The sequence below is a fragment of the Ambystoma mexicanum genome, chromosome 2p (genome assembly GCF_040938575.1).
Source record: "Ambystoma mexicanum isolate Mex_15411 chromosome 2p, UKY_AmexF1_1, whole genome shotgun sequence".
NCBI lineage: Eukaryota > Metazoa > Chordata > Amphibia > Caudata > Ambystomatidae > Ambystoma > Ambystoma mexicanum.
Window position 1 is genome coordinate 640482568 of NC_090923.1, and position 27043 is coordinate 640509610.

A 27043-nucleotide genomic window follows, 5' to 3' on the forward strand; every position below is an offset into this window, starting at 1 on the left:
TGGGTTGTACTGGTTTAGTTCATAGAAATTGACTAGTAAAGTCAATGGGGACTTTACATGCCCTGGGAGACAGTAGTCAGTCCCAGGATATGGAGTCTATGTTTGGGGGTCGATACGACACCCCTGGGTCACTGCACGTGCTGGGTGCTGTGTAACCCAGGTGAATAAAGATGGTTCCTATGGAGGTGTGAAAAACCCCATAGACATTAAACACAAAAATAGCCTACAACACATATCGCAAATATGCCTAAGAGTGGGAAAAAGAGTCTCACTCTTAGCAGGAGAAAAAAACAAACCCTTCAAATCCAGCAAAGCTGCTGGGGGACTCTATAGGTAAGGGAAATTAGCCATATAATGAGAATTCTCCCTAACACTGCATACATATACACAGACAGTTGGGCCACATATCAAGGCCTGACGCATTGGGCACCGGCATGGAGAAGAGACGGCTGGCAGATCAAAAAGACTCACATCTGGGGAGGGCCGGACATCTGGGAAGAGATGTGGCGCAAAGGTGAGAGGTGCAAAATCTGCATTGGGCATGTCGATGCACACATGCCACCTGACACCTCACTGGCTGCACTGTTTAACAACGAAGTGGATCAAAGGGCAAAGATTCGCCCAGTGACCAACACTTGAAGAAGCTGAGGTATTGCAAGGAATGGCGGACTGGGCACACCAAACTTCAGGGCATCTAGGGCAAATAGGAACCTATGAATGGGCTAAGAGGAGACAATTGCCCATTATCATGGATCATGCCAAGCAAGCTGCCTCCCAATGTTCCGTGTGCTGCGAAGTGAAGCACTATCAGCTGGAGAGGAAGCCTCAAGTCCCTTTGAGAAGAGGTGAAAGAGCTGCTAGCATATGGCAAGTTGACTACATTGGCCCTTTGCTGCCCGAAAATGGGAAGCATTATGTGTTGACCATGGTAGACACATATTCTGGACTGCTGTTAGCCTATTCAGTCCCCCATGCAGATCAACGGACTACCTTGCAAGGAATGGAATACCTCATCAGGCACTATGTCATTCCAGATGAAATCCAATCAGATCAAGACAGCCATTTTGCCGGACATAATGTGCAGAACTGGGCGCTAGAGCAAGGCATCAAATGGACACTGCACATCAGTCGATATCCCGAAGCTTCTGCTCTGGTGGAATGTAGCAACGGCTACTCAAGCAACACATTAAGAAACTGACTAAGACTCACACCCTCAAGGGGTGGTCCAAACACCTGGCACAAGCACTGTTTGAACTGAACAATCGTCCTTTGGGAAACCGGCAGACACCCTTTGTGAGACTGACAAGTGAGAAGGTGGAATCCACAAAGACTCTTATTGTGTGGAAAACAGACAAAGAAGCAAAGCTGCCTGAACAAGCTACTGCGGGCAGCATTGGACTTGATTTATCTAACTATGAAGATGATGTGATACAAGCGGGGCAAATCAAATCCATATTGCTGGGTATTGGCATCAAATTGCTGGCTGGCACTTATGGACGCATTGCAGCACGATCCAGCCTGGCGAAAAAAGGCATTGACATTTTTCGAGGTGTGATTGATCCTGATTATCGAGGGACTGTTTTGGTACTTTTACATAAAGCTGGTGCATCTGAGGTACCATTAACCAAATATGACCGAATTGCACAATTGGTTTGCGAGCAAGCAGTTGTTCCCCAAGAGATTGAAAGTAAACAAGCCCCAGACACCACGCAGAGGGGTGAGGGAGGTTTTGGTAGCACAGGGAAAAAGGTGTGGGTCCACCATCCAGACAAAAAGCCTGAGGCTGGGGAAGTGTTGAGTCAAGGTGTTGGAAGTACTTATGTTGTACTATTGCAGAATTCTGACATGCCTGTTTATATCCCTGCTACTAGGCTCACACCACGAACGTAGTGCTATATCACGGGGATGGGACTTGCCTTGCTGTGGGTACTCCTGACCTGCCAAGCAAACACTTTCTCTGTAAAGAATGGGTTGATGCAAGACGCTACATGGACTCTGAGAATCGCATGCACTACACCTGATGCTCCAGTTCTGCGTGATGATAACAATTGCACCACAACCTGTGAGAAAAGCACTACAAATGAGTATCCATATGGAACTGATAAAGTACTGGCTTGGCACATTGTTGGACGCCTTTTGTCACTGACCCATATGACTGGTGCTTATGAAATCTTAGGCCCAAATGTTTCAGTGAATGGATCCAACAATTTTTTTGATGTTTCATATTTTTTCTGCCCCAAGAACTGCAGCGAGTGTACTCGCCAAGATTTTGTGGACTATAATTTGACTAAATGCATTTCATACAATTGTGCAACTAAACAGCCACTGCCGGATGGTAGTATGGTGTTTGTATCTAAAACAAATATTGTATATGGCAGGCATGCCACTTGGAGAATGGTGTTCTTTGAATCACAAAAGGTAGAAACTGTGCAAATGCTAGATTTTCCAGTAGTAACACAACATTTAAATTGTAGGCCCGTAATGCACGCCTCTATTATTACAGAAGTACACTTAGATATAGACTTGTCACGAGGCAATGTTTCATTATTACAACCAAGCTGCTACAAATGGAGTCAAATTTTTATGGCCCATCACCAAATTGCGCGTAGCTAGGGGGCTAGATTCATTGATTGCGGGAGCAGTGAGGGTGGGAACGGGAGCTTTAAACGCCTTTGACATAGAAACTGTGCGCAATAAGTTAGCCACCATGGGTTCTGATGCCAGTGCTGCCATAAAACTTCTGGCCCAGTGGGACCCTACCTATACCTACCTATAAGCCCTACCCTGCGAAACACTGCTACAAGTATTGGCAACCATTGGAGATGGCAGAATTTTAGCTATGAAGACATCTTTTCTGGCAAAGGGCAGGTCACTAAGACTGCAAAAGACACCCGATGCATTTTATGGCAAACATTGTTAAATCAGCAGGTGTTGGCTTTTCGCTCCGAGTGGGGGCAACTATCCTCAACCCACTGGCACACAGAGCTACAGTTACCAGCAAACATATGGATTAAACCGCTTGCTTTTGATTGCATAAAAAACACATGCCACGCTTTAATGCAAGTTAGTAGAACTGCTTATGCTTTGGAAATATGGTACCCTTTCATAGTTTTACCTATGAAAATAAATGGCTCCTGGTGGGTTCAGCAAATACGCGAGGAATGCTTAGACAGTCAAAACTACACCATCCAGTGTCATACCTGCATGCCCTGGGATCAGGGGTGGGTGTGTCCCCAAACTGGGAGGATCCCGGGCCCATGCATGCATCCCATAGCAGGGGAGTGCACCTGGATGCAATGCCACGTTAATGGGACTGACATTTTCCAGATAGATCAGCATAAGGCCTGTATAGTTACTAATCATTCCTTGCTTATTATTATTATAAGTTGCTGGGGAACCCTCAAGTGTTTTGTGCAGATCAAGTTGTGACTATCTTTGGACATTGTTACTCATACCTTAAATTAATTGACCCGGTGGTCTCACACCACTCTGCATGCCGAACTCACGCAACTGCTTAACTGGACTCTACCCTATGGGGTAATTACTTCCAGGCTTCAAGCTATAAGACAATTTGCTCAAACCGCTTGGAAAGATTTCCAAACGTTAGCTACCTCAGAGTGCAAAATGATGATAGACAGGAATCAATTAATTAAAACTGCTGATCATCTGCAATCAGTTACTACTCACCACTGGTAGGATGTATTCACTGGATGGTCACCCTCCTCCACCAAGCTGCTTAATATAATGTTGCATCCCTTGCTGTGGCTGATGATTTCCCTAATGCTAATTGCTATAGTTTTCATTGGGCTCTTGCGCAGAATGACTTTCCTCTATAATAGAATGACTGCGCTACAAAAACGTTTGATCGGCCTACAGCACACCGTATATGCTTCTAGATCATGGAACAGAGTCAGCATTTTCAAGCCTCACTTTGAAAGGTGTGGAATGTCGTGAAAAGCATCTAGGCACTTGTGTTAACCTGAACTTGCGTTAACCTACTGAGCTATCTTGCATATATTTAGAGCTTATTCGAAGCATGGAGGAAAATGCTGACCAGCCAGGCCTCTCGAACTGAGTGAGCCAGCATGCTTGCGAGGGGTTAATTGTGAAAGCCCTTCTTGAAACATAAACATCTAGTTTTTCAAGAAGCCCTGCACTGCCTTTGGGAGCCAGGCACAGCCTTTCTCTTCTGCGCTCTGCGTGTCAGGTGCACTGATAACACAGGAATGTAGAAGGCGCTTCCCAAAACAACGTACACAGAGCCTGAGAGCCAAGACTGGCAGTTTCTAGTTGTAACTTTCCAGGCAAAAACATGTTTTGCTGCATAGAAGGTTGGGCCTAGAAGATTCTCGAAGAGCTGGTACGTCATAGTGATTGACATGCAGCCCCTAATAAGAGATCTTTACCTGGGCCAGTTTGAGATAAGCGTGCACGTAGAGACACAGTGCCTGGACAACCAGCCAGCACTAGAGGGCAGGGGCTCCTGCCATCACATTCCCGCTCGTGTGCAGGCTTTCGGGGTCTAGGCCAGTCCCTGAGCAGTGCCGGGCACTGAGTGGCATGGGTCCTGAGTGTGATTCTATCGTATCGGCATCAACGATTCCTAGGAACATAAGAATGATTGCATATAATTGCATATTCATCTGTGACTGATAATTTGTATTACTCAGCTTGCACTTTAATTCCCATACTATTGAAAACTGCTGCTTGATTCTAATTAGTATATGTAGTAAATAAATGTAAGCATAAAATCTTCTGAGTGAGTGGCTTTCTTCTAGACTGAGTTCATTGTGTCTCGCATAGCTTCTTACTTGTGAGGGAAGGTGATTAGGAGTTATATTGCACTAAGGGCTGGCCCCAGGGGGGTGCGGTTCCCCTTTTCAATACACGCGCCCATACACAAGTGTTTCAAGGTGTGACGGAGCAAGGAGGGGTACAAAGGGAGGACAGACTACGATCCTACTAGGCGAGGTGTCATTCAGATCGCGCAAGTGCGTGGGAAGGGGGCAGGGACAGTGCAGTACATGGGAATAGATAAAACAACTAAGAATGGATAAACCAGTAAGTAACGGCCAGCATGTGGCAAGTGCATGGTTAAGTGCAGACATCAGGTGTCAAGGGCTGGTAGGCCGACTGTAGGGATAAAGAAACAGTCCCCAAGTACGGGGGTAGCCAGGTGGGCTGTGCAGGTGTGTGACCCTGGTGGGGGAGCGACCAGGGCCTGAGATCAGAGGTTGTCCAAGTAGCCAGTGCAGTTCCGGTTACAGCCAGGGGGTCAGCAGAGCAGAGGAGGATAAAAAGCAGAAGCAAAGAGAAAGGTTTTGAGGTGCTTCCGGAACCGGAGATGGTTCTCCTCAAGTTTAAGGGAGGCAGAGAGGCTGTTCCAGAGGGAGGCATCAGCCGAAGAAAGAGATCTACCAACAACTCGTTGCTTGGAGAAGCAACTGACTCTGAGGGAGTTGGTGGCGGATGAGCAGAGAGCTCGAGAAGGAAGATATTTAGGGAGAGAGAGTTGAAGGTATTGAGATCCCAGGCCCCAGAAGGCCTTGTGGACGATGCAGATGGTTTTGAACTTAATCCTTGCAGCCACTGGGACCCAGTGCAGAGATCTCAGTCCTGGAGAGATACGATCCCTGGGCTTGAGGCCAAGGACAAGTCTCGCAGTCCTGTTCTGGATAAGTTGCAGAGGGCGGAGAGTAAAAGCAGGCAGATTTAGAAAGAGGCTGTTGCAATTGTCTAGCCTAGAGAGAACCAGAGCTCTGGAGACAGTGAGCTTCTGGGGGAAGGAGAGGAAGGGAAGGATACCTCTGAGGAGGTGCAGCTGGTAGTGTGACTTCTTAGAGACATCAGAGATGTGAGGAGAGAAGGAGAGTGTGGAGTCGAAGATGACCCCGGGGTTTTTAGCCTCACAGGTGGGAGCAGGAAGAGGGCCAAGAGAGGCCAGCCAGAGAGTGAAAGGAAAGGAGGGAGCGGGAGTGCCGATGAGGAGAACCTCAGTCTTACTGGCATTAAGGCAGAGATCATTGGCGGCACACCATTCCTGGATGGCGGACAGGCAGTCAGAGATGAGAGAGGGAGAAGAGGTGGCTGATGGTAGTCGGAAAATTAGCTGAGTGTCATCCACATAGCACTGGTAGTTAGGGCAGAGCGCGGCAATGCGGTGGGCAAGAAGTGCCAGGTATTGTTTGAAAAGCCAGGGAGAAAGGTTAGACCCCTGGGGAACACCACAGGTAGAGATAGAGATAGAGGAGAGGAAGAACCCAAGTTGAACCTGGGAGGGTCGATCAGAGAGGAAAGAAGTCAGCCACGCCAAGGCCTGACCGGTGATATCCAGGTTATCACAGAGACGGTTGAGCAGGATGGTGTGGTTGACCGTGTCGAAGGCAGAAGAGAGATCAAGTAAGATGAGGACACAGGGGGTGTTGGTATCAAGGTTGGAGAGCAGGTCTTCACAGATGTTCAGGAGAGCAGTTTCAGTGCTTCTGGCAGCTCTGAAACCAGACTGATGATCATGGAGACAGCCAACAGATTCAGTGTGGAGATTGAGCTGGGAGATGGCCAGCTTTTCCAAGAGTTTGCCCGGGAAAGGAGTGATGGAGATTGGGCGATAGTTAGCCGGGCAGGAATGGTCGGCAGACGGTTTCTTGAGAAGAGGGTGCACAAGGGAGTGCTTTAGGGGTGAAGGGAAGACTCCAGTGGCGAAGGAGTCTTTGCAGAAGTCGGCCAGGGAAGGAGCCAGGGAGCCAATGTGGTCCTTGATGGCTTTGTAGGAGCCGGGATGAACCTGTTTTGACGAGACTTTAATAGATCGGACATGTCTAGAAACCTCCTCTGGGGAGAACAAGGGAAAGGAAGAGAAGAGGACAGGATGTCCTGAGTTTTAGAGATGAAATAAAAAGCCAGAGCCGTGCAGAGGGCCTGGAAAGGGACAGCAGAGGTGGAGACTGCAGCAGGATTGGCCAGTTCCTTGCGGATTTGAAAGAGTTCAGCCGAGTTGCCCAGAGATAACCGCTGCAAGCCCACAAGGCACCATCACCCGGAACTGAACGTTCTTATGGACTTTTGAAGGCAACCGAGACCCAGCAAGTACAGAGTTGACAAGGGCAGAAGAATCATCTGACATAGACTCTGAATACAGAGAAGATACAGATGCTGATGACAGTGACTGTACAAACACAAGCGAGCATCCAGACCCAGCAAGTACAGAGTTGACAAGGGCAGAAGAATCATCTGACATAGACTCTGAATACAGAGAAGATACAGATGCTGATGACAGTGACTGTACAAACACAAGCGAGCATCCACCTGCTCGCAATCCATCGCGAAGTACTATAAGCAAGCCATCAACAGTTCCAAGTTATTTGCTAAAAAAGGGGGAGATGTTATGTCCCATTACTACTGTTACCATTACTGTAAGGAGTCTCCTATCTGTTGTTCTGTTTGTGTGGGCTGCGACAAATGTGTTACTCGGGGGGGGGGGGGGGCTACCGCCCGAGAGGTAGTTTGCGCCTGATTAAGTAAAGAGCTGCAAGCTACGAACCTGAGCTCCGTGTATCATTTACTGAATCGTCTCATCGCGTTGTCTTCCATTATGTGGTTAACATTTAACAAGACTGCATACATACCAACATTATGAGGCACATAGGAGGGAGATTTCACGAGAGAATTTGGGAGACATTAATTTCCCCATAGGCATACATTGGGGCTAGAATTATTTTAGGCGGGAGAACGTGAAAAATAGCAATATTTTTCAGTTCAAAATCGGGAGTCTCCCGTCTAAATCGGGAGGGTTGACATGTCTGATACTGTCCCAATATTTGGTGCTCTGTCCCCCTTTTTAAAGATTATGTTCCCATTGGAAACTGCAGTGGTCCTGGGTTTTTATAGTAGGTCTTCATAGCTGGCAGTGAGGAATGAATAATCTCATTTTACAATTTAAGATAGTATCAGTTTGTGATAAATGAATTACAATATGTGTTTCTTTGAACAGTAACACTTAAACCGCCTTCTCCTCCAAGAGTTAGCCCTACTTTTATGTTAGTTGTAGTGTCCTGGTTTCTCAATTTATAAATCTGGTCACCCTACATATGAATTACCAAAATACCCCGGAATACCCCCTCTTCCAGGCACGCCAAATCGCCCTCCACTAAAATAACAACCAGGTATGCGATTGCTTTTAAGACTGCCTGTAAATCAAATTCGCTTGGTAACGGGAGGAATGGCGGTGCTCATTAGCTCTTGACCACGCTGTCATAAACTCCGACCTTTCCCTCTCGGCCAAGAGGCGGAGGCGGCGATAGCTTTCCCGCTCGTGCCATGCCTTGCACTGACAACACGTTGCTGAAGTGCACATCCTGGGCACGTGACTTCCCAGACACGCCTGAACGTGCAAACCACGTGATAAAGAAGAAGTGGGAGGGTTGCTAAGGTCCTTTACTCGGATGGGAGCTGGCCACCAAATTGAATATTCCAGGAATACATAGCCTTTCCATGCAGATGGCATAAAGTGCCACAGTCGAGCAGTGCCAGTTCCTGTAGCATGTCAGGCAGAATTCGAAGAAGGTGATTTACAAGCGCGAGGCTACTACGGTACTGATCTGCATGGCACCCTTGAGTTAGTTATTGATACTCCTTGCAAAGGGTACCGTTTAGTGAAGCCCAATCAGTCTGCATGGGACCACTCAGAGCCCGAAGGAATGGCGCAAGGATAATGCCGCCACGGTAGGTTGCTTCCCAAAGCACATCAACACTGGCACTTTCTTCCAGGAAGCAACCCTGAAACTACAGCATGGCAAGCATTTGTAGCACACCCTCAAGATGAAAACCCATATGTAGAAATTAATATAAGGGGCGATGTAAATGAGCCCCAGTCTGAAAACCAGCAAATGAAAATGCAGGGAACGTTGTCGAATCAAGGTTTTGAACTTATATAAATAAGTAAAAACTATTATGCTTTTAAAAAAAGACTAGAAAACAGACATCACTGAGTTTCCACATATAGATGAGAATGGAGGCAATGGTTTCAAGCCTGCTTTTGTCTCGGGGCATCACATAAAGAAATAACTTTTAATGGGAGTAAAAGCATCTAAATGAAGACGTTCTTTTTTAATCAGACCACACCTGTTGAGGGCATTTTAGAAACCCACCCCAAAACAAGATTTGCCCAAACATGTCTTTTTAAGGACCCGAGGTTCCCCAATCTACTGGTTCCCACATACATCAATCCGACACTCACACCCTCGATCATAAACCAATTGTTTTGTCATAATTTCATTTCGCTTAAAAAAGAAACTTTAAGAAATTCGTAAAGATGTAAACGTTGCAATACCGGAATGATATATCTGAAATAATGTTGCTTTATCCCCGCTGTCACAAGAATATACTATGCAGTGCAGTCTGCTTATTTTAATCTTGTCAGTCAAAACGCATAAACAATGTAGACTAGAAATAACATCACTTACACTTTTTTTAAACACCCTCTTTTAATCAACATGTGATTGGTTATTCTTAATCTATTGTAGTAAATGTTAACTTGCCTTATGTGACAAGTTCAACCATTACAAGAGTATTTTTTGTTATTTTACAATTATTTAAAACGTGTTCACATTTAAAACTTTACAAATAAAATCACAGGTTAATCTGGATGTCATAAAATCATGTGCTTCGGAAATGAAGTATTGAGTTGAGAGAATGATTATGATGGGAGCACTTTTTAATTTTGACGATGCTTTGAGGTTCACAGCTGTTTTTATTTTATGGCATTTCATTTTGTCAGGGTAAAAAAAGGGGCAAACTGATGCAAACCACTAGTTGAGTGCTTTTGCCTCTTTGCAAGCTAGTTTTATTGTTTATTGGGATGCTTGCTAGGGACGTTTTGTTTAGACTTTCAGAAGGCGACAGATCTTGAAGTTCCATTGTCAATTTACGATGTCAAAATCGCATAGATTGCAGGAGCGCAGGTCTATCTAGATTGGCAATCGCCTGTGGTGTTCATTATTGCATCTTCATTCAGTTCTTCATTACACAACTATGGAGTGGAAGTGGGTAACATTTAACCACGACAATTATTAAAAAACTGTAAGGGAGGTGATTAAGGGACCCTCTGTGGTAAATGGAATGGTTTTAGACCAGTAGGTGGAACCCCCGAATAGCCATGTTTTTGATGGTACGGTTGCGGCAAAGAAAAGGAAAATGAGGACTAGAATAAGACAAGTTAAAAACTCTGTTGCAATGGATGAATGATTCTGATTAAAAATATTAAACAAGCCTATAAGAATTTCGTAAGACAACATTGTGCAATAGGACGTTGAGCAAATGCAAACCATTTTGAAGAGTGGAAACCTTTCTAGATTTTTGCAAGTTATTAATTCAAGCAACAAGGCTCCGGTGTTAACCCAATTCATTTCAGTGTCCGAGGTTGACTGGATAACACATTTCAAATTAATATACCCCACTCAACCTCCTAGTTCAAATTCTCCCTGATCGATTCTCGAAACTGCCAAGATCATTAAAGGTCTTAAACTCTCCAAATGCCAAGGAGATATTTGCCCGGCTACCCTCATAAAGGACTGTGCCGACGAGCTTGCCCCCTTCATCTCAACACTTATCAGCAATTCCTTTTCAACTGGCATCGTCCCTGAGAATCTAAAAGAAGCCTGGGTACTCCTCCCCCCCCCCTCAAAAACTCCACCCTAGATGACAACATCCTCGCCAACTACTGACCCATCACATCTGTTCCCTTCCTTCTTAAAATACTCGATAGAGCAGCCTATCTGCAAATTCAAAACAACCTCGGAACCCACAATCTCCTTGGTATCCGACAATCCGGCTTCTGCCCTGGCAACGGCACGGAATCTGCCCTACTGGACTTAAAGATTCAAATGGATGAAATCGAAGACCAGGGCAATATGCCCATCGTCCTCCTCCTGGACACCTCTGCAGTCTTTGATCTAGTCAATCATAATATCCTCTGCCAACACCTCTCGTCAGCTGCTCACTTCTTGCCGAAATCCACCGTTTGGATAGAGTCCTTCCTCTCCAACCGCACAATGAGAGTATTCTCCGCCTCAGCGGCAGGTCTACCCTCCCCAGTCGCACGCAGAGAGCCACAAGGCTCCTGTGTTTCACCGACCTTGTAGATTATATTCATTAAACCCCTTTTTGACTTACTGGATGCCTTGGGTGTCACTTACACCAACTACGCAGATGGCACCCAAATCATCCTACCAATATCCGCAAACTACAACTCAGACTCTGATGCGCTTAAACTGTACCTTACTAGCACAACATGGCCTATGCCTTGATGACAAAAAAACAGAACTACTCCTCATTGGCACTCGATCTCGGCTAAGCTCACTCAGTACTGCATACAAATCCTTCTCCATCAACAGGAACTCCATCACCGTCTCCAAAGAGGTAAAGACTTTAGGAGTATATCTAGACTCCACTCTATTGTTAACCAGACGTGTTAATTCTAGAGCATCAGCTACAGCAAATAATGTGAAATGGATCAATGCCTGCAGACCATTCCGGTCTACCGACAGCTGCACGACCTTTGCTAGAGCCCTCATACTATCGAGGATCAACTACTGCGGCTCCCTCTTTGCAGGCACCAATGCCCGCAACATAAAAAAAACTGCAAATCATTCAGAATAACGCAGTACGAGCAGCCCTAAACCTCTCCAAAAAATACCACATATCTGCAGCCAGACGTAACATCCACTGGCTCCCCATCTGAGAACGCATCATGTTTAAAACATTAGCACTGATCCACAAATGCATTTCAATCACTGCCCCTACCTATTTGTCCAAAAGGTTCTCTAAGGCCCAATCAACCAGGCCCATCCGGGATGCCTACTCACACTTACTCTTCACCCCTCGATGCAAGCGCCAGAAATCAGGGGGAATAGCTTCCCGGTGATCACTGCCAAATCTTGGAATGTCCTCCCCCTGGACTTACGATCTGATGACTCCTAATGGTCCTTTCACAAGAGACTCAAAACCTGGCTCTTCTCTCAAGACATCCAAAATCCCAAACGAACCCAACTCTATATCTTGCCACCCACTTCACACAAACTAGAAACACTGCTGCTCACATTATGGCTGCCTCCACCATGTCAATAACCTCCTACAGTATTTCTGCAACGTACTGTAAAAACAATGACTGTAACCCTGCTGTATATCATGTACTATCCAGACCATTAACTGTTCAGAACCTTATCTGTATTTCTTGCATTATCTATGACTTTTATGGCTAAAGACTGTTACCTTGCTGAAATTAAGATTTCTTATAACCAGTGCCCAGATGCCCCCGGGTTTGGCACGCTTCATAAATGCCAAAATATAAATAAATAAATACGCATTTTCAAGTACCTCTCGGTGGGGAATCGCCAAGTTGCAACACTTAACCTTTGTTATTGTGACGATTCACTACATGTCACTTCTCCCCAAGGTGGGGAGGCCTTTCCCATCTGGCCAGGAAGGTGAGGCCGCTACCCGATAGTCCCCTTGGGGGTGTTATAATGTGATAGGATTTTATGGGGAGGGACTTCGCTTCACGCCCCACCATGGAAGGCGGCATCTAGGATACAGCCATTGTAAGAACATCACCCCCCCACATACTCTAACCTCTCCTTCCTTTAGAAACCTCTTTGTAGACAGTAGACCTATGTACCGTTATAAGGCAAAATACATTAAGGTCCTGGAAAGTACTGAGACAAAGAATAATATCAAGAACCTAGGTAATCCAAGTACTGGCACAAGTTGGCCATGTGGAGCGATAAAGATGAAACCAGTGAAGAAGGACGACTTAAACAATGGGCCCAGGCACAGCTGGCAACAGGTTATATGTGATTCTAATGAAGAAAATAAAAAATGAAATTGATTTTCTTTTTTAAATGGGGAAGACACCCCTGTTTCCCTGAACGCTTAACACCACCCCCCATACTTTCTAACCACTTACCCCCACCTCTCATATATTTATTTTTCGGTATTGTTTCGTTATCACTGCATACCCTGGCAACATTGTATAAAAATCGACAATGGACTAAACACCTTGTCTCTGGCAGCCGTGGAGGACGGCGGATGTGCTGCGCGGGAGATCCAAACCTGCATCGCTGTTCCAGAGGGAGAGTACTCCAGGGACGCCTGCACTCCGCTGCGTCTGATTATCATAGGGGCTGTAGGAGCAGACCAATTCCCAGCATCGTTGAGAAAAAGAAGGAAAGCAGAAGGCATCCAGGAATGCTGTCAAACAGCCGGAATGAAAGCCAGATGCCGGAGAAGCCGAACAGAATGCCTGCCATCCCAGGAAGCCCCAGCAATGTGTTGAAGACACCAACAAGGTAAAGGGCGGCACTGTAGACCCGGTGGGGGCGCAGGGTGGCTTTCCAAGAGGGCACATGCAGTTCTTCCTAGGCCCCTTTGTAGCCATAACGCTTGGGTGGCATGGTAGTGGCAGCCTACAAATGTTCTCCTTCTTTCAGTGGTGAAATGAAGCCCATTGATCACCATGGAAGGGTCGAGAACCCCAAGTACCATTAAGAGAACTTGACAGGGAGAACCCTTCACGACAGTGGAGAGGATAAACTCACTGAGAGAAAAACCAGGGTCTGGAACCCAAACCAAGAGAGTCATACGAGTCATCTTCCTTGTGGCAGTATTTGGCACGGAAGTGAACCAAGTTGACCAACCTAAGAAGAAGAGAAGCGAGGGTGTGGACCCTCCTAAAAAAAAGTTTGGTGTTGTAGGTATGAAGCCTAATGAAGAGAAGACCAGGGAAATTGAGTCATTTCTCCTGGTTGTAAGAGACTGTTCTAAAATTGCCTGGAGAAGGGAGGCATTCTCCTGGCCCACCAAAGAAGCATTGTGTGGAACTTTAATCATACCTCAGGAGAAGGGAGCAATTCTCCTGGGACCAGAACAGTACTGCTTTATTATTTAGCTTCTGGTTTAAGGGACAGAAGTAAGGTTTTCTTGGCACAGGATGGTGGACATTTTTGCTTTGACAGACATCCTGACAATCACTGTAGTTCTTTAGTTGAGGCAGGGAAACCCCTCTCAGCCATAGGAACAGAGAGGTTTTCTCTTGTTTTCTGATTTTAAATACGTTTTTTGCCCCAAATGCCACCTTGCTGTCGGCCTCTGTCTTGCCTGGATTGAAATGTCTTCCAATACCAGACAGGAATATTGCTGCCTCTGCAGCGTCCCAAACGGGCAAAGGTCGCTCTGATGACCACAAGTCGGGGCTCTGATGCTCTGGGTGCACTTCTCCCTGTACCCTCCCCCCCTGCAATTCTTGCTGAGCACTTGCACAATCTCAATGACAGGAGGCCAATAAGTTTGTTGTCTTGCGCTCCCTTTGTCCCCCCCCTCCCTTGCCTTGTTGCGCCTTGAAACACTTGTGTATGGGCGCATAATAAATCAATCAAGTCCTTTTAAGAAGGTATAGGCCAGCTCCCTTCTTATACGGTTGTGAAGCTCCCTCCAGTGTCCCCGTACAGCTATGCCAGCACCTGGGATTCCCAAGTCTGTAACATTAGTACTGACAAGCCAGAGGTCATCAAATCTTTATCCACTTTGGGCCACACCCATCTAAGTGTAAGGTCCATACACTCATTCTGCACTGGCCTCGGTACTGACAGAAGCCTAATTAAAAAAAATAAGATGCACTGGCACTCTTAAAGAAATTAAGGACCAGCATTGGTCTACAGCCCCGATTCAGCTTTATGATACAGAGGTGGATCCTTGATCCTTCTGATTTCACGGTACCGCTTCACTGTCTTTTTAGTACCCCTCTGAGAGAGGTGGGTTCCCTTATACCACAGTTCTCCCCAGAGGAGGATCTGTCCTCAGCCTCTCAGTCATCGGTACTGATCTTATTAATTAACAGTCTAGTACTGAGACCTGTGCTTTTAGATGTACACAAAAACACTGTCAATATGATGACTCCTTCTTTGCCTACGGCTGAGATCTTGTCCTTGGTTTATGTCTAGAAGTCCTCTTTGGACTCATTGGAGGAACGTCTACTCGGGGACAACCCTCCACCCCCACTCACTCTGCCCTCCATGGAGTTAGTTGAATCTATTACTAGTGTTGTCATGCAATCTGTTATGTCCGATCAGTTTTTTGAAGGTTTAGCTTTAAAGATTACAGACAAGAGATTGACTACACTAGGGCCTCCTGCCCCTGTTGCCCCTTTTAACCTTTGATGGGGAGGATTAACTTGGAAGTACAAATGTTGGTACTAGAGGATTGATGATGACATTGAGATGAGACCTCTGAGGAAAAAGGCAAAATCCTGCTCCTTCAAGCCCATTTCATTTAATGATGTCCAAAGCATTACATGGCTGAGGGAACACTAGTGGCCCCATAATAAAGTTAAAGGGTTTCATTAAGCAAAAGGAAACCATAAGACTATTGCATAGAAATTATTTCAAGATGGCTGTAACATAAAGATCCTTAGGAAACCTGGTGCTTGAAAGCAGGTTAATACACAGAGACAAGTATGATAGGTTGGAAGCAGGCAATGCAGCAGACCTACACTTTCCTTAAAGCTCAAGCCTTATTTCTAATTTGTGTACAGGTGTTAGGCAGAATTGCATACAGTACCTTCTGGGACCACCACGTACAATTAGGATTACAGGTGTAAGCAAAAACCAACCTTTGGTATAAGTCTGTACTACACAGTTTTGTGGTAGCGAGCTGAGCAGCCAGGCTTATCTCAAAAGGGAATGTGAGCAGTACAAGAGGTTACACAGAGGTCTTACAATCACAGTGGTTCAAGTAGACACTTATAATCAAGGTTTCTTGGTAAAACACTTATTCATTTATTACACAATCATTTAGAAAACATTCACTAGAAGGAGGCAACTTTGTGTATAATACTAACACACTTCAATAGCAAACCAATACGTTTCTGAACAAATTAGCCTCCCCTTAAATAGGATCAAAATGGCATTTCAGTTACTTTCAATGGGAGCAAAAAGGCACAAGTTGGCAGAATAGATCGCAAATACTTTCTTATGCAGTGCAAATAGATATAGTTCACTAAAGGACTCGATTCAGTTAAATAGGCCTAGGCCAAAGTCAATGTACTAGTGTCTTGGATAGGAAAGAGCAGTTCTTGAATTAAACGGTAAAGTATTTGCCAAAGTTCTCAGAAGTAGTTTGTACGAAAAAGAATCATATGTTGGGTCACAAGCTGATTAGGCCTGCAAGTTGGGAAAGTTCCACGAACTTTCACCGCGAGAGAAGCGGTCTCTCAATCGGGTTTGCACAGTACCTTAGTATGAAGCAAAATATGCAGCTGAAGACGTTGGTTCCTGGTAGTTCCTGCAGATCTCACTGTTCCTGAGCCTCAGTCATGGGGACAAGAGGGAGGACGTTGGGGGACTCCTGCACTACACAGGATTGTCGGAAAACGCTGACAAAATGGAGTCACTACAGTTCGTGTAGCTGTTCATCAAGCACACAAGCTGGTGTCCTTCCTCCTATTTAATCCTAACCAGCTTCGATAATGGTATCCAGGTGGCTTACAAGTTGATTGGTCCCACCAACTCAAAGGAAGAAGTCGTCCTTGAAAGGGCTTCTCTGTCGAAATGAACTTGGAAATTCGGACCTGCAGCAGCGCTTCACCGGGCAAACCAACGGTCCAGGAGTTGCAGCATCCATCCTCTTCGAGCTCATCTTCGGTTCTTTCATTCCAGTGGTCGACTCTGCTTTGCAGTCCAGGAGACTCGACTTTTAAAGAGTTTCCTACCATTCATTTCAGCCTAGCTGTCACTCGCCCAGCAGAGTGGCTGCACTTGCCTGACAGTCAGCCAGCCAATCACGCCAGAGTGCATTTGGGTCTCCTAGGTGACTAAGCACAAGGAGTTTCGGGCACCTCCCTCACTTCCTGCCCACCCCAGACACTCAGACGCCAGAGGCGGTCTTCAGTCCTGAAGCCTGCCAAAGGCATGGAAACAAAGGGACCAAACCTGGTTTGGCATGCAGAGACAAACACTAGAAGGACCTTTCCAAAAATAAATGGCGAAAAAAGACGACCACGACCTGTTTAAACAAAGGGGCTTAAGGCGCCATCTTGAAAAACATGGCTCCCACGATTTTTAGCTACCGGTGTTCGCAGTCAGGAAAAATCATGGTAGTTTGTTCTAAAACCACTGCCACCAGCCATTTCGATAGGAAACTGTAGCATTTGACTGCTACATGAGTTTCTAGACACAGGGGATACTAGGTAACCCCTCCAGGACTCTATAGGAATATAGTGTGTGCTGGGTCTAGAAATTTAAAGACTAGTAAAGTCAATTTAACCTTGCAACTTCTGGGAAACCGTAGTTTTTCCTAGAGAAGTTATTTAAACCTCTGGGAAGTCTAAAAAGACATCCCTGTGTTACTGCACTGAGGGTGCTGTGTAACACACATGAAAGATGCCTATAGAGTTATCTTAAAATTCCATAATCGAAGAACACAAGAGTAAAATGTACATCAAAATACATGAGTGGGAATAAAAGGCTCGCACTCTTTCCAGGTAAAAAAAATCAAGTCCTCAAAATCCAGCAAAGTTGCTGTGGGTCTCTAAGGTGAAGGAAATTAGCACATTTATGAGAAGTCTCCCTAACAGGCATGTTATAAATGACTTGGCATATATCATATCATAACAGAGTCACAATGTGTACTGTGCAGGAGGTCAAGATGTCTCAAATTAAATAAAATCAACAGAAAACGGAACAAAGACTTTGGGGAACTACCCACGGAAAGGGATGATTGCTGGCCCGAACCCTATCCATCCTAATCATATATCCTTTCCTATGTTTATAATGGGAAAGGTCATATGATAGGTTATAATTCAAGTGATGCAGTTCTTGGCGGCTGGAATGTTATACAGGTCCTCCAGCCCAGGCGTCTTTGCTGTCCTGCCCCAACCTGGGATCCTTTTAGTCTCTCCCCACTCTGGGGCTCCTCTTTCTAATCTTACCCACTTTCGCCGACCTACACTTTCGCTGAATGGGTTTTTGCACTTTTCACCCCACAAAATGCATATGGTAAGTGGGGTAAGGTGTGTGTGTGTGTGTGTGTGTATAATATATAGGGGTGGGAGGTACGGATAGTAAGGAGGAGTGAGGTGGTCTCTGAACCCCCCCCTCCGAATCCCCAGGATTTTTGCTGCATAAATCTGTTTTAAAAAATCACTGACAGTGTAGGTCTGTGAGAAATTTGCGGCAAGCGTTCACAGAACCCTCTTCGCTCCCCGCTGTGGGTTTCCTTGAGTCTCTACCCAGTCCCCACTCAGTGGTTCTCTCTCCATGTTCTTCACTCTGGGGTTTTCCTCCTCCCTCCATAGGTGGGAGTTCTTTCAATCTCTTCCCCCTCCCCCCCCCCACCCTTTGAGGCTGCTCTCTTTCCCACTCGGGAGTTCTTTGTTTTTCCATTCTCTGGGGCTTTTCTACTTACTCCTCCTTGTCGGGTTCTTCCAGTCTCTCCCTACGCTGGCGCTTTCCTACTTCTTCTGTAGCCGGGAGCTCTTTCTGTTCCTACCCACCCTGGAGATCTTCTCCTTCTCAATGCCCACTCTGAGTCTACTCTTTCCTCTTGTTCCCGACTTTAGTGTTTCTTCTTTCATCCAACTCTGGGGTTTCAACCTTAATCACTCTCCATTCTGGGGTTTCTTCCATCTCTCCTCTCTAGGGCATTCCTTCTCAATTACCCTCCCCCCACAAGGTTCTCTTACTTTGGTCTTCCCATTCTGGAATCAAGCGGTTCCCCATCTCTGGTGCTCTCCAGCTTTGTAAAGGAACTCCTCTTCTCTGGTCCTAGCCTAGAGACACTGTCTGTGGATCTTAGCCCTACTTGTAAAGCCTTCACAGTCTGCTCCTAGCCCAGAGACACTGCCTATGGATCTTAGCCTTACTTTTAAAACCCTCACTGTCCTCCCATTGGCTGAAGCAGACTTTAGAATTGTTTGGTTAATTGGCTTCCTATTCCAAGCCAGGGGAGTGAAGTCTTCAAATGTCTTGCTGCTGTTTGGCTTTCTCATAGCTTGTTCCCAGTGCAGTAGCTAGTGTTCGTCTGATGCTGTACACGTGCTTTGCCTCCTGACTGTCCCTCTGCACAGAAGCTTGTTTTGTGGTTTTCTGGTGTTTAAAGGAAATCGTAAGGGATAGGAAAACCTCTCGTAAGTTCCCATCTGTGCAAAATCATTTTTACTTTGGTAAGGGAAAAAGTATTTCTATTAATGCTGCAGCTGCATTAGAGGGAGAAAACCATCATCAGTATTACAAGCACTGCTACTGGGAAAGAGAGGGTTGGGTAAGTTTGTTTTTTCCCGTCGAGGATCCTCATCTGTTGATTAAGGGGTATCGCTGGATGTATTACGTTTTTCCCCATAGTATATCTTTTTCTGTAGAACTGTAAGACATACCTGCATCCGCTGCAGGTTTTAGATTTCTAAACCTGATGTATTTTGATAGATGCATTCCCGCATACTGTTTCTTTGGGACCTAGTGCTTCCTAACTAATTGTTCTCTTGGTTTCGGGAATAATTCTGGACTGGTCCGCCTGACATCTGGGTCTAGTTTAGGGGGTCTCTCTGGTAGGTTATTCAGGGAGCATCCTGTGGGTTGTTCTGCAGGGGCCACCCACCTACCCTCTTGAGCATTAGTTTTTCACCTTGTGCTTGATAACGTTCTGGTTGCTTATCTATCTGGGCGGTGGGTGTATCAGGGTCCTGGCAGTCCCAGTCTCGGGAAGACACTGGGTAGGATGCAACGTTGACCCTGTGACTTTGTCACAAAGACTATGCAAGTCCTGGATTTGCTGCTTCTTGTGCAATCTTCTGCTTCAGGCCTCTTTTCCAGTCCAGATACTCCACTTCTGGCAACAGAAACCTTTATAATAGAGCAAAACGTGTAAAAGTGTCTGAGACCATAATCTCGAAGTCATTGAATTTAAAAACGAAAGCTCTTAAGAATGAGCTCTTTATACATATGGGAAACTTTCCAGCCCAGTTTGTAGTGGTGTCGTCCAAAGCAGAAGGCAAGTGTCCTATTGAGGCTCCACCTGTAGTCCTTTGACAAGGTCCCACAATCTTATCGTTGGACTCCATCAGGAAAATGGTACCAGCATTCCATGGTGGCACTTAAACCCATCTAGAACAGGGGCAGCATTAATTTGTTTTACATTCAGAACTGGGAGGCTTTAGGAAAGTTTGATTTGCCGCCTCCTGAACCTCGGGAAGAATTCTTCTTTTAGTTAGCTAAGAGCAAAGAAGTAGCCTTGCAAAAGCTGCAGGCTAATAAAGACCCCATAACACTTTGTCGAGAGCCGTTAATTCCTCAGTCTGTATGCATAGATAGGCTTACCTAAAGACCTCCTGCATCCACTCTGATTTCCAAGATAAGGTGACAGATCTTCAGTTCAGCAGGATAACCTTCTTTTCCCAACCACAGATAAGGTCCTAAACATGTCAAATCTGTCATTTCTACAACCTTTAAATCCGTGTTCAACCCTCTGCTGCATTTTAAGGCAAGGCTTGTGGCTACACATGAGAGCTTTCTTCCTTCCCAGAGGATCCAGTTTAAAAAAAAAAAGAGAGAAAAAATAAATATATATATATATATATATATATATATATATATATATATATATATATTTTTAAATTAGTTTTCACCAGTACAAAAGAGTAAACATTTCAACAACCCCTCCCCCCCACCTCCCACCCTCAACCCCTGGCTGGCGGATGTCTTCTTTGCATATGTTTGATCGTTCCCCCCACCAAATATGCTTCCAGTCCCCCTTTTGTTGGCAACCTTGCCAGCATTTCTCAGAGGAGGAGGGATATATGGCATGTAGTCTTAGGTGCCATTAGAGGAGGATTTGTTGACATGTTTCTCTCAGTTGTATGGATCTTGCACATTGTGGAAGCTTACGCCATACCTCCATCCATTGGTTTTGCGGTATCGGTTCACCCAATGTCTTCTCCCACTTTCTCATGTAGTTCCATTGCACTTCTACTCCCCGCTCATTCAGGATGTTATACAGGTTCAATATTAGCTTGCTGGTGCCTAGATATGTCGTAAGAAATGTTTCAAGTTTAGTCAGCGGCCTTGCTGTTGGCCAGCCTCGCTAACCAGTGCGTAAGTTGGAGGTGATGGTACGCTTCGGATGGGTTTAGACCCAGTTCCTGGCGGCATTCTTGGAGGGTCATGTTCGTTGTCCCCTTATACAGATCGCAATTTTTGTTGCATCCTGCTTGTTTCCAGGTTGTAAAGGCATTGCTGTCCATCCCTGGCTGGAAGTCTGGATTACCAAAGATCAGAATGAATGGTGAGGGATATGTCGTCAACTTCCCCCTCTTGATTGCCCCAAAAACTTCTTTGATTCTGACTTTGGGGTGCCTGTATCTTTTGTCTCTTCAGAAGAGATTCGAGAGGGGGCGCCCTCCACTGCCTCCTGTTTTGCTCACGTGTGTTGGGGAGTGTATGCCACCCACTCGTTTATCACTCGTAGTTGTGCAGCCTCCTAATATTTCCTAAAGTGGGGGAATGCCAGCCCCTCTTCTTGTTTCTGTGTGTGTTAGCATCGTCATTGCTATTCTCGGTTTCTTATTGGTCCACTCGAAGGCCGACACCATCATGTTGAATGCCCTGAAGAATGTTTTTTGGGAGCTTTATTGGGAGCGCCTGAAAATGATAGAGGAGCATAGGCAAGGTGGTCATTTTGACCGCTACCATCCTGCCCCGCCATGATATGCTGAGGGGGTTCCATTTCCCCAGGATAGTTTTCAGCTTATCTCGTAGGCTCTGAAAGGTTGCTGCATATAGTTGTGACACAGATTATGTCAATTTGATTACTAGATAGGTAAGGGCGTCTTTCACCGTTTTCATGCTGGCCTTGTGGGAAAGTTCTTCGAGATCCCAGGGGCTCATTGTTAAGCTCAAGATCTCTGACTTGTGTTTATTGATTTTAAGTCCAGAGATGGTGCTGAATATGTCTAGCTCATGAAGCAACGCCGGAAGAGATGGGGTTGTCATAGATATCAACCTATTGTCATGGTCATGAAGTCAGAGGCACAGGCATGCACAGGAGACCGGGGTGGACACTAAAAGTAAACAAGAACATCCATTTAACACCAAAAAGCTTTTATTATGGACATAGCACTTCATTTGCATTAACCTAGAACATTTCATCCATTAAGCAGGATGCATTAACCTTGAACATTCCATCCATTAAGCAGCCCCAAGTGTATTCTTGGGTATGGCTGCTAATGGATTGCCTTTGCGCCTTTGCACATGCTCACTCTCTAGGAGTGGCAGGGTGTGGCTGGTAAGCCGGCCCTAATGGGCGTTCCCACAATCTCAGCTATATAAGCTGCCCCGATCTTCAAGACAGACGCTTCACGTTATTCTGCACTTGCATGTAGCGTAACGCTCACTGTCGCCTGAGGTCAGACTTACCTTTGAAGATCCTGCTTCCTGGACATCCTGCTTCCTGCCAGCATACTTACCAACTGGGGGAAGCTGTTCTTATCTGTACATCTCTTCGGCGAACTAAGTATTCATCTTTACACTTTCCGGAACGCCGAAATCGTCATCTTGGCACCGCAGCACGACATGCTCCATCGTCGACAGCAGCGCCTTAAAGGTTAAACAGAAGACCAGGTTAGACATCGAAAAAACAGTCAGTTTAAGGTTGTTCTTCGCCATACTTCACGCTTTTCCTTAAACCATCACTTACCTGCTGTCGAACATTGTGGTAGCATCCATCTCCCATCCGGCCGCTTCTCGCGTCTCACAGCTGCATTGAGGCCGCATTTCCATCTAAGGGAAGAAAACAGAAGAGAGACATTATTGTGGGTATAAATAGCAGCAACATATAAAAACATTAAACAGAACAAACAGATTCACAAGAGCTCAAGAAAGACTTACCGTCATAAGGAGAAGCATAGTCGTAGGGATCAGTGAAGGAACTAGATCCCATTCGACGCGCCCCTGCCAGAAGTAGCAGGATGGAGAGCTTATCTTCCTTAATTCACAGGTGAGCTTTATGGGCCGGCGTATGCTCACAGAAACAGAAATTTGGGGTAAAGGGTTCGAGAGGTACAACAATTACAGATTGGTGCGCTCACACACTATTATCTCCACGCAGGAGCAGTATCACCATGTACCACCACTCGCAGCTTTTCTAATGAGAGAGAGGCCTGAAGGGGGTGATTCAAGCTCAGGGAGGGCTGCAACCGTGCCCCAACACCTCTGCAGAGACCAGGTGAGCCTAACACATACCATCTGCAAAGGCCATTGTTTTATGTTCCCTCCCTCCCATCTGGATGCCATGGATCTGGCTATGCAATCGTATTTTCACCAGAAGGGGTTCCAAAAAGAGAGCGTAGCGAAGGGATCTGGCTATGCAATCGTATTTTCACCAGAAGGGGTTCCAAAAAGAGAGGGTAGAGAAGGGGTGATAGCCGGTATCCTTGTTTGGTACCTCTCATTAGGGCCAGACTGGGCGATAGGTGACCATTTAATGATATCCTCATTGAGGGAGATTTATAGTTGTCCTTAACCGTCCCTAGATAAGATGGTCCGAATCCCAAGCGCTCCATCGTGGAGACGAGTTCGGATCATTTGACTCTGTCAAACGCTTTTTCTGTGTCTAGCGCAACTAATATCGCCTGTGTATTTGTGTGTTCCGCCTTTTCTATGAGGTGACAAACCCTTCTTGTGTTGTCCACTGTCTGTCTCCTCGGGATGAACCCTGCTTGATCTTGATCCACCAACGCTGGTAGGCGTGTGGAGAGTCTGTCCGCAAGTATCCTGGTGTATGTCTTAGCATCTAGATTGATTAGGGCAATTGGGCAGTATGACCCTGGTTGGGTCGGGGCTTTTCCCGATTTGGGAAATATCACTACCTTTGAAGGTGTTTTAAGGTGTTATATAGTTTTGTCAATCTAGGGACCAGTACTTCTTGGCAGATTTTTGATTGCCTGGGTGATCTCTTCTGGCTGAATATCCTCTTCTAGTGCTCGCTTGGTTTCTTCTGTTATGTGAGGCAGCACAATGCCGTCGCAGTATTTCTTCTGGTCCTCCTCATTCGGGCTCTCTGTCTGGTATAGGGTCAGGTAGAATGCCCTCATTATTTCTCCCATGTCTTCGTTTGTTGTTTTAGTTTCCCCTTGCGTTTTTTTTTTTAGTTTCATTATTTTCATTTTCCGACCCTTCTCTCGGAGTTGTTGTGCCAGTAGTCTGTCCGCTTTGTGGCCAATAAGTAATACCCCTGCTTCGTCCTCAGCAGGGCCAATTCCGCCTTCCGTGTCTGAAGCAGCCCCAGTTGGCCCTGGATGTGCTTTAAGGCCAGCTTCGTTTTCTTGGAGGGATTGTTCACTGTCTCCCTTCTTGCATCCGCCAGCTTCACCTCCAGATCTGTTCCCCATTGTGCTAATTGTTTGTCTTTTCTTGCCTTCAAAGCTATCATGTCGCCCGGATGGACCGCCTTGAATGCGTCCCACACCACCCCCTGAGGGGTCGCTCCCGTATCGTTCTCCCGGAAGTAGGTATCAATTTTCTCCCTAATCGTGTCCAGGATACCAACTGCATGTAGGATCTCTGCTGGAAATCTCAAAGACCACATCCTCCCCCTCGTGTTCCTGATGTTAAGAGAGGTTATTATCAGGGCATGATTGGACAGCGAAAGCATGCCCAATTCTATCTCTGTGATCCTCCAGTTCAGGGCTGATGATGCCTACACGTAGTCGATTCTCGATTGCGAGTTATATATGTGGGAGTAGCATGTGAATCCGTGTTGCTGTCCTTTCTTTACTCTCCACACGTCATGGAGGGACAGAGTCCCAAACGCCTTCTTCGTTGCCTTCGATGGTGTGTTTGCTTCTGTTAGTTTACCAGAGCTCCTGTCCAGTTTGGGGTTCCATGCCAAATTTAGATCCCCTCCCAAGATAATGTCCCCCATTGCGTATGCATCGAGCGCCTCTAGGGTATCTCTAAGAAATCCCTTCTGGCCTGTGTTGGTGGCATATACTGACAGCAAGGTTAGGCGTTAACCCTCCAGTGTTACATTGACGAAGATATATCTCCCCTCCTTATCGGCTCGATGGTCATGGACTTGCGCATTCAGCGTGTCGCGTATGGCAATTAAGACTCCCGCTCTTTTCCTTTCCGCTTTGGACTGAAATATTTGCGAGGCCCCTCTTATTCTGGCTTTGGTTCTTTCACTTTTTTTAATGTGGGTTTCTTGGTACATAATGATGTCCGTTTTGACTCTCCAGGCTTGTCTTTCCAGCTTAGCTATCTTTGTCGGCGTGTTCATCCCCCTAATGTTTTGCGATATCATTTTTATTGGGCCCATCTTATGCTTATCCATGTCTGATCTGAACCATCAGTCTTTCTTGTTGCATCCCGGTGAGCTTTCCTGTTCTTTCGTCTTGCTTCATTGCTCCCATTCCTTTAAACCCCGTTCCCCTTGAAGGGGGGGACTGGGATCCTGGTTGCACTGACGTACTGTCCCGTGCTCCCAGCCCCCTAAACACCTAATCACCCCAATGTGGGGACTCCTAAACCCCACTGTCGATTCCAGTGACGCCCTTCCTCCTCCCTCCGGGCCTGTGTATGACTGTTTATGAGTGTTCGGGCGAGTCCCTGTCTTGCCTTAGTTGCTTGCCAGAAGATTTGTGGTGGGGACTTAACCACTTGCGGATGCTCTCTAGTTATATCACCTAGTTGGTCTTCCCTCCTTTTCCTCGTTTTGTCACTGTCGTCCATTGTGGTGGTCTATTGGGGCCCCTTAATCTCCTTTGTGGAAGAACTTGTGTATGACCTTCCTTGCTCTTCAGCCCCAAAATGTGTTCCCCTCCTCGCTTGATGTCACCCTATGCTGATTCCCCTCCCAGGTGAAGAGGAGGCCAAACAATGTCCATTTATACTTTATTTGATTGGCTACCAGATGTTGGACCACTGGACCCATATTCCATCTCTTTTGCAGCGTTGACTGCGCTAGGTGTTGGTATAAGGCTACCTCTTGGCTGTTGACTCTAGTTGGGGTTGTGATCCTTGCTTTACGGAGAATCTGTCCTTTCTGAGCGTAGGGCGACATGGCTGCCAGGATGCCCCTTGGCCTTGTTCCAGGTTCTGCTGATCTTTTGGGGCCTACCCTGTGGACTCTATCGATTTTTCACTTGAGGCTCTGTATCGTCAAGTGTAATGTCTGTAAATAATTGGGTTACCATTCCCCGTAGATCTGTCCTCAACAGGTTCAGGTAGGTTCTTAATCCTTATGTTGGGTCTTCTAGACCTATTCTTCAAATCTTCACATTGGAGCTCTGTTAGTAGCCGCCCGGGCAAGGTGTTCCAGAGTCTGATCTGACTTGTGGGCATCTTCCTCTACCAGTTGCGTTTGCCTTTAAAGAGTTCTTTCCTCTAGCTTTGCTATATCCTGCCTGACTTCCAGAACTGATTGTTTCATATCTTCTCTTAGGGACTTGAATTGTTCTTGGACGGACAAAAGCAGCTGAAATTGCACTTCCCTGAAGCAATTCTGCATTTCCGCTTTGTTCATCGTTCCCTCTTCCATGGTGCTCAGAGGGGGGGATGCAAGTGTTGGCGATGGGTCTCGTGCCTTCGTTTTGGGTTAGTCCTGTGTGCTCCACAGTTGCCTCAGGTTCCGGCCTTGCTTACTTTGGGGTGGGGGGACTGAGCCATGGTTTTAGCTCTAGATTTGGACATCAAAGCTCGAGTCAGTATTGCTTATGGAACCCTGTTACTGGAGAGTGTGGCGACTCCTTGCTTTGGCGTATGGGTTGCAAGCTTCCTTGGCTTCCCGTGACCCTACTATCGATCACCTTCGAGGGAGGCGCTCAGTTATGACAAAATCTTGTGGGGCGATCCTTGGTAGATCACAATTTGCTGGGCCGTCAGACTCTTGAACCCTAGGTCTACGATCCCAGAACCAAGGTTGCGTGATGTTCTGGCAATATCGTGTTCCATGCTCTGTGCACCAGTCCATGATGAGTGGCCCCCTTTCTATGTCCCCTCTGCAG

General features: G+C 46.2%; 1 protein-coding gene across 3 annotated transcripts in view; it reads left to right on the top strand.

Moving 5' to 3' along the window:
* The first annotated feature begins 8417 nt into the window (after nt 1-8417).
* The window catches only part of TERF2IP (TERF2 interacting protein), a 125044-nt gene continuing 106418 nt past the window's right edge, over nt 8418-27043 (top strand). The window contains exon 1 of one of the 3 annotated variants that reach the window (XM_069644180.1): nt 8418-8589. The gene's annotated coding sequence lies outside the window, so the exon portion shown is untranslated. Of the gene's footprint in view, nt 8722-27043 lie in introns of all 3 variants that reach the window. The other 2 variants (XM_069644178.1, XM_069644181.1) reach the window with 2 other exon arrangements.